The 13,884-nt window shown below is 42.1% G+C and overlaps 1 protein-coding gene across 1 annotated transcript in view; it reads right to left on the reverse strand.

Moving 5' to 3' along the window:
* The window catches only part of APBB2 (amyloid beta precursor protein binding family B member 2), a 375,440-nt gene that overhangs the window by 303,516 nt on the left and 58,040 nt on the right, over positions 1 to 13,884 (reverse strand). The window contains exon 3 of the mRNA XM_080797039.1: positions 2,567 to 2,724. The gene's annotated coding sequence lies outside the window, so the exon portion shown is untranslated. The remainder of the gene's footprint in view (positions 1 to 2,566; positions 2,725 to 13,884) is intronic.

The following is a 13,884-nucleotide window of genomic DNA, read 5'->3' on the forward strand; positions in this document are numbered from 1 at the left end:
ACATATCATTTATTTGTCAAAGCCCACATAATGTACAACACAAAGAGTGAACCCTAATGTAAACTATGGACTTTAATTAATAATCATGTATCAATGTTGGCTCATCCACTGTAACAAGTGTACCAAACTGATGCAAGATATTAATAGGGAAAACTCTGAGTGGTAGTTGGGGTATGTGGGAACATTCTATACTCTCTGCTCAATTTTTCTGTAACCTAAAACTCCCCTCCCAAAATTTGAAAAAGCAAACAGGGGCACCTAGGCAGCTCGGCTGGTTAAGCAACCAACTCTTGATTTCGGCTCAGGTCATGATCTCATCAGGGTCGTGAGATAGAGCCCTATGCTGGGCTCCACGCATGGCGTGGAGTCTGCTTAAGATTCTCTCTCTCTCCCTCTCTTTCTACTCCTCCCAGCCCACCCCCTTAACCCTGTGCACAATCTCCCTCTCTCTCTCTCTCAAAAACAAACAAATAAATAACTATATATATATATATATATAATAAATATAAAATATATATATTCTTTAATTAAATAAATAATAAGTAAAAGTAAAAAAGCACAATTATTTTAAAAATGACATAATAATAAAGCCTAACATTAAGAAGAAGAAATAAATCTTTAAAATTCACGATGTGTTTGGAATTCTGCTTGAACAGAAAGCCAACTGAGGTTTTAGTGAGAAGAGCAGACGTTAACCTACTCTGTTTAAATAAACTCTGGACAGCTTTCTGATAACCTCTCATTTGGCTGCTCCCAACACAATTGTGTTTACAGTAAACACCAGGATTCTACTACTAGTGGAGCTCTGAAATTATCTTCCTTATCTACTATTTACTTTAACTGCAAGCTCTAGAAAGCCTCTCTTTCTTCCAGACTCAAAAAGCAAGTAATTGAATTAAATGTATTTCGTTAAATGTTCCCAAGGACTAAATTCTACTTCTCCCTTTGTTAAATAACAGCGCTCTGCCAGTCTCTCCAAAACCCAGCAGAATTCATAATTGTAGCTCTACTCCCAGAGAACTTAGCTCTCACCGCTAGTGAAACATTTTTCACACTGTGTGTCAGAGTGCGGATCTGGCCCATCCCCTCTGCTGGGAGCCCCTGAAGACAGGGAGCACCAATCATCTCCCCCCTCAGACCTCACACCTAGAAGGAGGCCTTCCCAACAGGACCTGTTTAGATCTAAGTGATGGGGATCTATTTCAAATGAACTCCCTAACCTGCCGGGAAAGTGAAGCCAGAGTTGCTGGCTTTAGGTGGTGCTGCCTCTGGAGTCATGGGTGTGTGTGTGGGTGTTGCCTCTGGGGTCATGGGTGTGTGTGTGTGTGTGTGTGTGTGTGTGTATACACGTGTGTGTGTGTGTGTGTGTGTGTGTGTGTGTGTGTGTGTGTGTCTCCCCCCTCCATCTCACTTCCTGCATCTCCCTGCTCTGATCTTCTCTGTGTTAACTTTATTCTCAGAAAGGCTTTCTTTAAAGGATGGCAAAGCGGGGAAACTAGCCACTCCAGCTTAACAAACCTACGAAAAGGAAAATAGTCTTTTCAACAGGGTCAGTGAAAATACGGAGTCCTCCATAAACCGACCCTTGTGACCCTGACTAGCCACGCTTATGTCACATGCCCCTGACAAAGCCAGTGAGGTCACCTCCTCCAACCCTACAGGCTGACAACAAAGGAAGGGTGACTAACTGCCCAGGGAAAATCTGAAAGGGGTAAAGGGATGGTGGGTGCGTGAAGTCAACAGATGGTCACTATTTGATGGGGTCTCAAGACTGCTGACGGGCTCCTGTCTGGTGAGTTTCATGGACTGTTCATGATGTCTAATGCTGAGTTACCCCCTGAACACCCAACAGCTTGTGTTCTGTGCCTCCACCTGTGGGGACAGCACACGTTCTCAGAAGGAATTATCCCCACCTTACTGCATCAGTGCGTTCTGCTGGTCTACCGTCCGGCTATTCTGCATTACTCTATATTCCTATTATTTTCAGGACACTTCTTTTCTCCTGTGCTACAGGAGTTATCTTCATGCCAAATGCACGCACTGCCAAAAATGAACACGTTGCTAGCTTTTGTCTAAGGGGAGATAAGACTAAGTAAAATCTTGCCAAGCAAACCAGGGCCGGAAGCACCCCCACCAGAAATGGCAGGTCTCCGTGACTCCCCGCTTCCCAGTGTGAAGACACAAAGGAGGGCAAGTCTGAAGGCACCAGCGCGAGCCCATGCTTTCTCAAGAAGAGGGTTTCTCTCCAAAGTCAAGCCAAGATCACCGCGGTTATTATGGGGCACCTCTGGCTGGGGCCTCTTTCATACGCGGTGCTAAAGACTTGCTCTTCTCTGAAAGAGGAGAGGAAGACAGGCAAGAGGACGGGCAGAGGACGAAGAAGAAAGACGGCGATTCACCACACACGGAGATACGTCAGGATCTACCGGCCATCTCTGCAATGCTAGAACTCTCCAATAACTGGGAAGGACTATTTGGGGCTGTTCCAGAAACACGTTCTGGAATAAACCAAACAGCTTCTCCCTAGCTGACCCGATCCGCTTCATCCAGCCTCTCTGATACTAACCTGATTTTACTTAGTTAGCGTCTGTCTCCGGCTTTCACAGGAGCTTTCTTTTATGGATTTTCCATCCAGCAAATGTTTCTGTTCCACGGCTGGCCAGATCCGGCCACAGCAGCATGCTTGGCCACGGACCACAGCAGCTCACCCACAGCAGCTCCGACCTGCAGGGGAAAAGCCAGAGCCATTGGAGGGATTCATCTTCACCAACTGTCTCTCTCTCTCTCATTTGTCTGTGTTTGGCAGGATAACCCCAAATGTTTTCCAACTGTTTAAAGTCATTAATGAACAGAGACAACAGCGTGTAAGGTGTCCGAAGGACAAGTCTGGGCTATCCTAAAGGACTGAGGCATTTAATCATTATTGAAAAGGTTCGGCCAAACGATTAGACTCTGTTTGTGGAAAATGCAAAAGCCAGATGTTTTAATTAACCACAGAAAACACAAGCTACAACTAAAATTTCATGAACACAGTGATCTGCCCTGTGGAAAACCACAGGAATGTTCTGGCAAGGCTCAGTCTGAATTCTTGGGACACAGAGGGCTAGAATCATTCCCCTTAGGAACTCGAACAGAAAATTAACTTGCTCAATATGTTTTAAAAAGTAAAATGAAACCCAGATTTAATCTCAATCAAATATAAAAACATTTCAAGACTTCAAAGGGCACCACCGAAAGACACATAAGGGAAGGTCATAAAGAATTCCAATGTGGTTCGGGATTTAGAATGCATTTTCGATGCAAAGCAAATGGTGTAACAGAAAATTTTATAGGCTAAATAATCCAAAAGGGGAAACTAATCATCTTTCATTTCCCAACAGAGAAAAATGACATATTAAACCAATATTCAACAAGTAAATTATAAATATTATCAAATGCATCATATATTTGGGCAAAAGGAATGTCTCAACCATCCTCCTTCATGCCAAAGCTGTGGCCTGGCCCACGCCAGCAACCATGCTTCAGCTTGAGGAATGAAGGCGTCTAGAAAAACAGTGTTAAAATAACTTCGGCTCACTGATATTACAGCTAGCAATTCTGGTACAGAAAACCAAAGTGAGGAAACCTTAGAAAAGCAATCAGTGAACTATTAAAACAAATAAATTAAGAAGTCCTCATTTGTTCATTATACTATTCATTATGACAACATCCATATATGCTAACTATTGAAAAGCATGTTCAAGAGGGAACAGGACAAATGTTATTTTCAGATACTAGGACTACAATTCTATTTCTGTAAGGCAAAACAGACCCTGTCACAAGAGTGCCAAGCATAATATTACATTAATCTCCACCTTCTCTTGAAAGCTCGGGCCCAAAAATCATCTCAAAAGGAGCACAGGAAAGTTATATATGTATGGTATGATCCCAATTCTGTTCTACAAACTAAGTATATAATTAAAGACACAAAAGTACAACAAAAGAACTATTTCTGGGTCATGGAATTAGAAGCTTATTTGTCTTTCCTTCTTGGTGTTTTCCAAATTTTCCACAACTCCTACATATCACCTACAGAACCAGAATATTTTTCAATAAGATTTTTATTAAACATGATGAGGACACAAATCAGCAACTGGATGCCTATATTAGCCTTATATTAGCCTGATCTGTGGGTTTCTTCTCATCTGAACAATAAGAGCCAATAAATTAAGAAGTCTTCATTTATCCGAGCTCAATAATTCCTAATTTAGAAGTTCAAAACCCAAGGATCCAATAACATTTCCCGGGCCGAAGAACACTAGTTTCCTAGAAGTAAGAAACGTGTGTTTGTTTACTGCAAACTTGCCACAAAGAGACAAGAAGACCATAGTTATTTTCCTCCTTTAACTGATTGCATCCAAACCTCTCTATCACTGGCCACGCCCTATTAATTTTTGCTTAATTAAAAAGAGCGCCTCCTGGTGTTACTTACTGTCTCACAGGAGCCCAGCCCTCGTGAACACTTGACCCACTCCGTTTCTGACACTCTCAGCATCCCAGAAAACACAAAACACAGTGGTGGAATCCTAACACTAGAGGACGTGGCAAGCCATCATTCCTAGAACCCCAAAACTCCCTCCGATTACAAATGAAGACCCCCGATGCCCCAAGAGTCTCAATGGCTTTCCTGAGGCCACACAGCAGGGACGAGAGGATCAGGGATCAGAGTCCTGATCGCCTGCCTTCACTCTGACACAGTCCTCTTTCCACGGCAACGAGGCTCAGCAGGCACACTTCGAAATACAAGTTGGTAGGAAACACGCACACGTTAAATTCATACCAGCAAAACCAGAAGAACAAGACAGACATTTGTTCCACCAAAAATGAAATGCATGCAGGGGGGAAAAAAAAAAAGACTCAAGGGCAGGCTAAAAAAGATGTGGTGGCTGTGCCCGAAGCACACTCAATCAGAGAAACAATGGTCGCACTGTGCTCAGGCAGCAGGTGTCCTGACCAGAAACTGCCCGTCACACTGAAAGCTTGCTGGTCCTACTACTTGCCCTGTGGACAACAGTACATGCCCACAGCTCAAAGCAGGACAAAAGGTTTTCAACAAGATAACGCAATCTTTGCACTGAGCCCACCTGCAAGAGGTAAGAAGATGCGTGCTCACCCCACCCGCTGGAAACAAGTGACAGATGGCACTGGGTCGCAGCCTCTTCTTGACCAAATGACCCAAATCGTAGTGAGGAGACATGAGTGGTTTCAAAAATTAAGTGAATAAGAGTCGCTGAGAAATAACGCAACATAATCCTAATACTTCCTGTCTTCTGTCTGATACAAACCTCAGAGAGGAACAAGATTTCCCTCTCTTCTCTGAAGTTATTTGAAACACTGCTCACCTCTATGTCTTTCTTAACAGCCACCTGCAGTATCCCCGCCGCCCCAATCAGAAACCCAAGAGTTGCACACGATGTGGATAGTCTGAAAAGCCAGGGGAGAGAAGAGGACGGATGGCAAACGCTCCCTGGAAAGCCTGCACGGAGCACCCTGCTCGAGAGCCTGTCCTACTGTGCAGCCGGACAACAAAGGCATGGGCTGTGAGGCTGCTAATAAAAAAAGCCCTGTCGAGGGAGAATGTGATCTCGCTTTGTAAGAGCCAGAACAAACACGACAGCTCGTCTCGCCTCATTTGAGAAGCCAGGCACCCGGAGAAAAAAGAAAATGCAGGGTTTTGTTTTGGTTTTTTGGTTTTTTTGTCCACGCAAAACTGCTCCTCAAGTCCCTACCGTCCATTTCCATGGCTGGATCCTGGAGGAAACACAATACTGGCAGTTTATTTATTCCCCTCGATGTCTCTGTTCTAATATTCAAGGTCAACGTCCACAGCGGGCAAAGGGAATTAGATTCGTGTTGCCGCGTCGCAGTGAAATCAAAGCTTTGGGGTATTGTTCGAGTAACTCTCTAAAGTTATTTGTAAGGTAATGACGGTTACATTCAGATGCAGTGGTCTGGGAGGACCAACTCTCACCCACTAATCCAATCTGATAGAATCTTGCTGGAGCTACCAAATGATCTTTCCCAACAGAGAAGAAACATAAATTAGAATTAGATCAGATTCACAGATTTTGAAATTCTTTCTTGGCACCTTGGCTGCGTGTTGCTCCGTCTTTAGCTTCAGTAGAATGCCTTTGGCAAAATGTGCACCCAGATGTTTGCCACAATTTGAGACTCTTCAGTGTTTGGCCGGCGTTGTATTTTTTCTATTCTAATATCACTGGGAAGGTTTCTCCTTCTTGAGCTCAAGTCTAGAAATACCAGCCAAGCCAATTCAACACTTCAGAAATTTCAATCTCAAAATGACCCGCAGGACCAGGCAAAAATATACTGGAAAACATTCCTCTCACCACCTTGGAAATTTTATTTTATAAAGACTGATTGATTTGAGAGAGAGGGAGGGAGAAAGACAAGCAGAACCCACACTGAGCTCAGAGCCCGATGTGAGGCTCAATCCCACGACCCTGAGATCATGACCCGAGCCAAAACCAAGAGTCAGGTGCTTAAGTGACTAAGCCATCCAGGTTCCCCTGGAAATTTGACTTTAAAAACGTAGATTCACTGTATTTAATAAATTTACACCTTAAAATGTTTGGGAGAAAAGAAGATTGCATTAAAATTGTTTGTTTTTTCCCCAAAAAAGAATGTATCACAGGCACCCATCACAGGCAACTTAGAAGGATCTATTATGAATAATACAACAGGCACCCAACAAAGATTGTCACTTAGGACATTAGGTAATTTGGAAAGGTTACATATGGTAACTTCCCCTGTCATGTTCTCAAGGACATAGGGTTTCCACTCCGGGAGCAAAGAGTGGGAATTTATGCTTATTAAGGTTTTAAAGGCTGTTCTGGAAAGAACAGGGGATGAAGAAATGAGCAGATTAAGAGCTTGTAGTCCTAGCTCTGCTACTTAGGACCTGTGGCTTTCTGGAATAACTAATTTATTCTCTTTAACCTTTGTTTCCTCATTTGTGAAACTGGGGTGGTACTCTCAGCCAAGTCCCTGGGATTGCCAACTGATAAAACCAAATAAGAAAGCATTATAGAAATTTAACACTATGTGTTCATTCAACAAATATTTACTAAGAAACTGCAATGCTGCCAGATAAGGCACTGAGGACCCAATCACAGACAGGAGACCCAGTCCCTTCCTGCAAGGACTTTTAAACAAAGATTTTACTTACTTGAGAGAGAAAGAAAGCAGGGGGTAGAAGTAGAGGGAGAAGGACAAGCAGACTCTGAGCTGAGCTTGGAGCCCAACTGGGGGCTCGATTCCAGGACCCTGAGATCGTGACCCGAGTCGAAGGCAGAGCTTAACTGACTGAGCCACCCAGGCGCCCACCTTTACATGGTTCTTGAGGAAGTTTCACAGCACCAAGTGGTAGATGTCATTTTTAGTCTGGGTTGTCTAATTGGTTTTGTTTTTTTAAGATTTTTTATTTACTTATTTGACAGAGAGAGACACAGAGAGAGAGGGAACACAAGCATGGGGAGTAGGAGAGGAAGAAGCAGGCTCCCCGCTGAGCAGAGAGCCTGATGTGGGGCTCGCTCGTGAGGCTCGATCCCAGGACCCTGGGAGCATGACCTGAGCCGAAGGCAGCTGCTTAACCCACTGAGTCACCCAGGAGCCCTGGGCTGTATAATCGTTGTTAGTCCATTCCTTTATATACTTTTCTTGAGCACTTGCTATGTGCCAGGCACTATCTAAGTGCTGGGAATTAAAGCACTGACCAAAATTTCCACCCTGATAAAGCTGACATTTCAGTCATTCCTCATGCGTATGAAATGTAAAATCTATGAACTAAATAGAGGAAGCAGCCAGGCTGTTTCTGCAGCAATCCCACGATTCCTTCCATCAAAAGACCTCCACACCAAAGTTAAAAGGAATATTCTAGCTGATCTAGATACAGTAAACATTTTCCTTCTTAATTTCCACACCACGTTTTACAATATACCAAATAATCTACTGCCATTATATGAACTGCTCTATTTGGTGTAAGGGACTACAATCTGTGTGTGTTGGCCTGGAGTAATGCACTCTCTCCAAACTGTCCCCGTCCTCCCCCTGCACACCCCCCCACCCCAGGAAAAAGAACACTCGCTGGAATCCATCCAGTAACAACCCTGGTTTTAACAAGGGGAATATCAGTTATTTTAGAAGCATTTCCTGGAGCAGTCATTTTTTTTAAAGAATAAAAGAAGTGGAATTATTTATTTTAGAAACGAAACTGAAGTTCAATTTTAACATGCCAAATGTCTGCCTTAGCAAAGTTTCTTTTTTAAATCTGTTTCATTACAAAAATAAATAAAAAGGGCCTGAGAACTAGGCTGTCCAGGACACTGTCAACCCAACTGTCTAAAAATTCGGTATGGGACAGAGCAGAAGGGGACGATGAAAGAGGGGAGGACAGGTAAGAAGGGAGGCCATCAAGATCCACACACGGACCCGGATTTATAACCTGAAAGCTCACGTAATCGACAAACAGCAAGAGCCAATGTTCAAAATAAGGTTTAGCAAAGAAAAAAGCAAATATCCAAATAAAAATGACCAAAATGATACACAACTTCAGGAGAAGGCTTCTGAAACCTGGAGTTCTTACAAAAAATACAAAGTCCAAAGCCCAAGTACCCTGACATACATACGAGGTCTGGGAGAGTGTCTGGGAAATCTTTGGTTTTTTTTAATCTGTCCCTACATGATGGTAGATGCAGAGCCATGATTGGGAACCATTGGTTTTACTCTATTGCCTCATAGAAAAAAGTATGGGATTACTTTTTTTTTTTAAGATTTTATTTACAGAGAGAGAGAAAGAGAACGTGCATGTGGTGGGGAGGGGCAGAAGAAGAGAATCTTGAGCAGATGCCACGGTGAGCGTGGAGACCAATGCAGGGCTCGATCCCAGGACGCCGAGATCATGACCTGAGCCGAAATCAACCTACTGCACTACCAGGCATCCCTGAAATACTTTTATCATAATAATGGGTAACTGTCTTGCTAAGAGCTTTCCATGAATCCTCGCATTCATCCTGAAGTGGGAACTATTATTATATGCCTATTTTTAAACAGGGAAATTTGACGCATAAAGAAGTTCAAGGAACTTGACTAATGTTACCTGGCTTTAAAATCAAAGGCCTGAGATTGTTTACTCAAGTCGGCCCCATATTTTCTTAGCATCTGGTGAACACCAGCAAGCCAAGTCTCTTTTCCGCTCTGTAGTCTCAGGATGGCCTATGGCTATCTCATCTGTAACATAACATAGGCATTACAGTTTTTCACACAGAGCTTAAAACCCAAAACTCAGTCATAAATTCTGCATTTAAGATACTATTCTGAAAATCATGTATGAAGTATGATCTGTTTGGAGCATTGGGAGGTATGTGGTCAGGTCTGCAGAGTTATCTTAATGATCCTCCAACCGGAGATTAGTAAAGGGTACACTTCTGATCTTAGGAAATGGATGCTCCTTCATCAACACGAGACTTACCCAGAAAGAAGCTGGACACAACAAAGTCCAGCTCATTAGGAATTACTGCCAAGGGCTTCACACAACACCTTCTCAACTTCAGGATTTTGTCTGCGTTACTGCATCTGCCCAGACTGCCCCGCCCTCCCACTCAGAGGTGCCAAGCGTTCGTCCTCTGAAGCCCAGCCCCGATACGACCTCCTTCTGGAAGTCTCCTTGGATGCCCTGGCAGAAATAATTATTAATGCCTTGGTGATTGTCAAGGCTTCCCCTATCACACAGAGCAGGCTGACACTTACTTCAGGAATACATAAGCCTTATCTTGTCAGGGTCTTTGCAACATCTCACCTCCTCACCCTTATTCTCAGGTGGCCCCAAGTCTTCCTGGTTCTTCCTCACCTCTCTCAAGGCTCTTCTTCAGGCTCCTCCTGAGGCTCCCTTCTGCATGACCACAAGAATACCAACGGTGTTCACGAAGGCTTCATTCTGATTCTCCTCATACTTCATACAAATCTTTTGGTGACTTCAACCACATTGCCAGGCCCAGCTACAGGGTACTCTGATGACTCCCATATACCCATGCAGTACATCCCCCAGTCATTCATCAGACATTCATTGAGACGTACGGTAGGCCAAGTACACACCATGCTTTGTCTCCAGGCCAGACCTTTCCCTTGACCGCTCTATGCCCAACCTACGTGGATCACCACTCCTGGACACCCAGGCCATTAATATTCTAACCCCAAATGGCCACCAGCCTAAGAGGCACATTTCTTCACATGTTTACACAGGTAATACTGAGATGTGTCTTCTAAAATGGGCATCTTGAAAAATTCTGGCAATAGGGGTAGGTGCCTGGCTAGCTCAGTCCGTGGAGCATGCAACTCTTGATCTCAGGGTGGTTAAGTTTAAGCCCCACCTTGGGTGTTAGAGATTGCTTAAAAATAAACTCTTAAAAAAAAAGTCGGGCAATGTTTTCCTTAAAATTTTTTACACATAGTATAATGGTGGCTCTTACAAACAATGGCATCTTAAAATGAACAGCAAAGATTATCTTAATGTATTTCCCTTCCATTGTTCTACAACAGTGCTGTTCACCAGAACTTTCTTCAATGATGGAATTGTTACTCAATACAATAGTAGCCTCTAGCCACATGTGCACTGAAATGTGGCTAGTATGACTGAGGACAATTCTTATTTTTCATTTTTAAATTAAAAAAAAACTTCAAAAAACTTTAATTTTATTTAATTTTAATCTACATGTTTATCAATTTATCACACCTTTTTGTATCTCAGCTCTTTCTCCTAGAACCACTTTCTTCTTCCTGAAGTATATCCCTTTAGACGTTTCTTAATAAAGGTCTGCTGTGGCAAGTTTTAGGTTTTTGGAAAGTCTATTTTGCCTTTTTCTTGAATGGCAGTTTTGCTGATATACAATCGGAGTATTTTCTTATCTGTCCGCTAATTACTTGAATTTAAGGAACACTGGTCATTTATGTCCTTCACAAACCCTCTCTGGATGTTATACACCAGATCTTCAAATTACCAAATTATTTCTAATTACCGAATTATTATTTCAACAGTTACAATTTTTTCCTTAGGTGTTGTTTTTGTTTGTTTATATTTTTCCAAATCTGCCTGGTCAATTTTCTTTTCAGCAACAACAAAAACACCTAGATTTATACTGCTCTTGTATCCTCTTCCCTCTCCTCCCCCCATTTTATTGAGATATAATTGACATATAACACTGTATCAGTTTAAGGTGTTTAAGGTACAACATAATGATTTGATATTTATATATATTGCAAAATGATTACTAAAGTAAGTTTCATTAACATCAATCACCTCACAGAGTTACCAATTTTTTTTTTCTTCTGATAAGTATTTTTTTTTAATATTTCATTTATTTGGGGGGGGGCACACATGGAAGGGAAGGGGAGGGGCAGAGGGAGAAGCAGATGCCCCGCTGAACAGGGAGCAAGATGTGGAGCTTGATTCCAGGACTCTGGGATCATGACCTAAGCCTAAGGCCACCCAGGTACCCCCTCAATGAGAACTTCTAAGATCTATTCTCTTAGCAACTTTCAAATATAAAAAAATAGTATTGTAAACTCCAGTCACCATGCTATGTATTATATCCCAGAACTTATTTATAACTAGAAGTCTGTACCTTAACCACCTTCCCCATTTCCCCCACCTTTCTCCTCTAGCAATCACCAATCTGTTCTCTGTTTCTATGAATTTGGGTTTTTCTAGTTCCACATATAAGGGAGAACATACAATATTTGTCTTTCTCTGATTTCTTTCACTTAACATGAAGTCCTCATGGCCCATCCAAGAGGTCACAAATGGCAACATTTCCTTCTTTTTATGGCTACATAATATTCCTGGTTAATTTTTATCTCACGATTTGTGATTAACTATTCTATTTCTTAAAATATTTCAAACATTGTTATTTTATATTCTATGTCATAATTTTAATATCTAAAGTTCTCAGGGTTCTAGATGTAGTGCTATTTTTGTTTATTTCTGGTGACTCTCACTCTTGGTGGTTTGTTTTCTAGAAGAACTAGAGATGTTTTATTCTGAACTCATGTTTGGTTGATCTGAGGAGAATCCTTAGGTCCAAAGAAGGGATGCCTTCCTCCAGAAAGGAACTGCATTTGCTTCTGCCAAAAGCCAATGGGCACGACCTACCCTGGTCACCTTAGGTTCTTAGGTTCTTTTCTAGGTCCTGGTGTAATGCAGGCTGTTGCACCTTGCCAGGCACCAAAGGCGTAGTCTCCAACCACAGTTGTGAAAACAGCATTTGCCCCTGTGGCCACCTATCTTTTGTGGTTGTTTATACACAAAGCTCTCAGCTTTGGCTGAATTTTCCCTTTGGTGGTTGATCGAATTGAGGTAGGAGATTTTGGAAATGTCTTAGCTTCTGGGAGCCCATAAGTATATTAAAAAAATATTTTATCCACATAACAATGAGGAAGTGTGCTAGAGTATCCAAAACCACTATACTGCTGGAAACCTAAGTCCCCTACTACTGATCTTCCCCCCAAACCTACTTTTTGTCCTTTGTTCTACATTTTGTTCAATGGCACCATTCACGCTCATCCAAATCTGAAACCCAATATGGCAGGTACCAATGACCCCTCTCTTCCCTCCACTGTCCCATGCACAAATAGTTACCAAGTTCCAAATCTTGCATGATCAAAAATGAGCTTGCATTTATCTTTCTGATTGGCATGGCACCTAGTAGTATAATTTTAATCATCAAACAACAAGTAAAAAAATAAATGAAACTAAATTAAAACCCAAATCATGCATTCCTGCCAAAAGATGGTGCTTTATGTGAAGGAAGCTTCGAACACAGGGAAGCGGAAGGAGAACTGAGTTTCAGACAGATCCCAAAAGAACTAGAACTTTGGCATCAGAACCATAGTCACATTTCCAAGGGGAGGTTTAATTTTAGCCAAACAAAATTATCTGTCACAATAAATTAATGTTAATTTGCATTTTACTGGCTTTGTGGTTGTGCTTAAACTTACTCTATAAATTTGTCATTGTTTTATAGTTATGTAAGAGCTGAAGCGTAAGGCATTTACACCTACTTTTATGTTCGAGTATATTTCAACTACTTCACAATAAGAATATTTATGTCAGTACTGGGGATTTGTGAGAAATTTTTTCCTGTAAATAAAGAGGTCCATAAATTATTGAAATTTAAGGCCTGCTGGTCTTTATATTCTTGACACCTTTGATAGTCATCATTCTCTCCATAAATGGATACAGAAAAATGGAATACAACAGCACAATCAAGACATCATTTACTAAACTCCAATTTCTCCCCAATTCTCCAGCTGTTGGAATTAGCTTCAAATGGATGAATCTTTTAAGGCAGGAGGCTTTGTTTCTTTCCTCCAATAGTGGCAGTTTTGAGGATTTAAGACATATGCTCTCGCCAGGTCCTACAATCACCCGCTTCTACTTGAATCCATAAAATGGCACAAATGTACCTGGCAACAGCGAATGAAATGTGTCAAACAAACGACGGTCCTCGCCTTAAGGAAGTCCATTTCCTGATTACGTTTCAATGACCGGGAATTTGGGTGAGTACAGCATTGTTGTTCTGAATGAGTACAAGAAATTCCCAATCATTTCTTTTTAACTTCAGTACTCTTATTCTGTATGGGCTGATGGGCTCTACTTCCTTCAACCTTCACGTATTTCTTTTTTTTTAATTTATTTATCTGTTAGAGAGAGAGAACGAGCGAGCACAGGCAGACAGAGTGGTAGGCAGAGGCAGAGGGAGAAGCAAGCTCCCTGCCAAGCAAGGAACCCGATGTGGGACTCGACCCCAGGACGCCAGGATTATGACCTGAGCC

Source organism: Martes martes (genome assembly GCF_963455335.1).
Source record: "Martes martes genome assembly, chromosome: 2".
Classification (NCBI taxonomy): Eukaryota; Metazoa; Chordata; class Mammalia; order Carnivora; family Mustelidae; genus Martes; species Martes martes.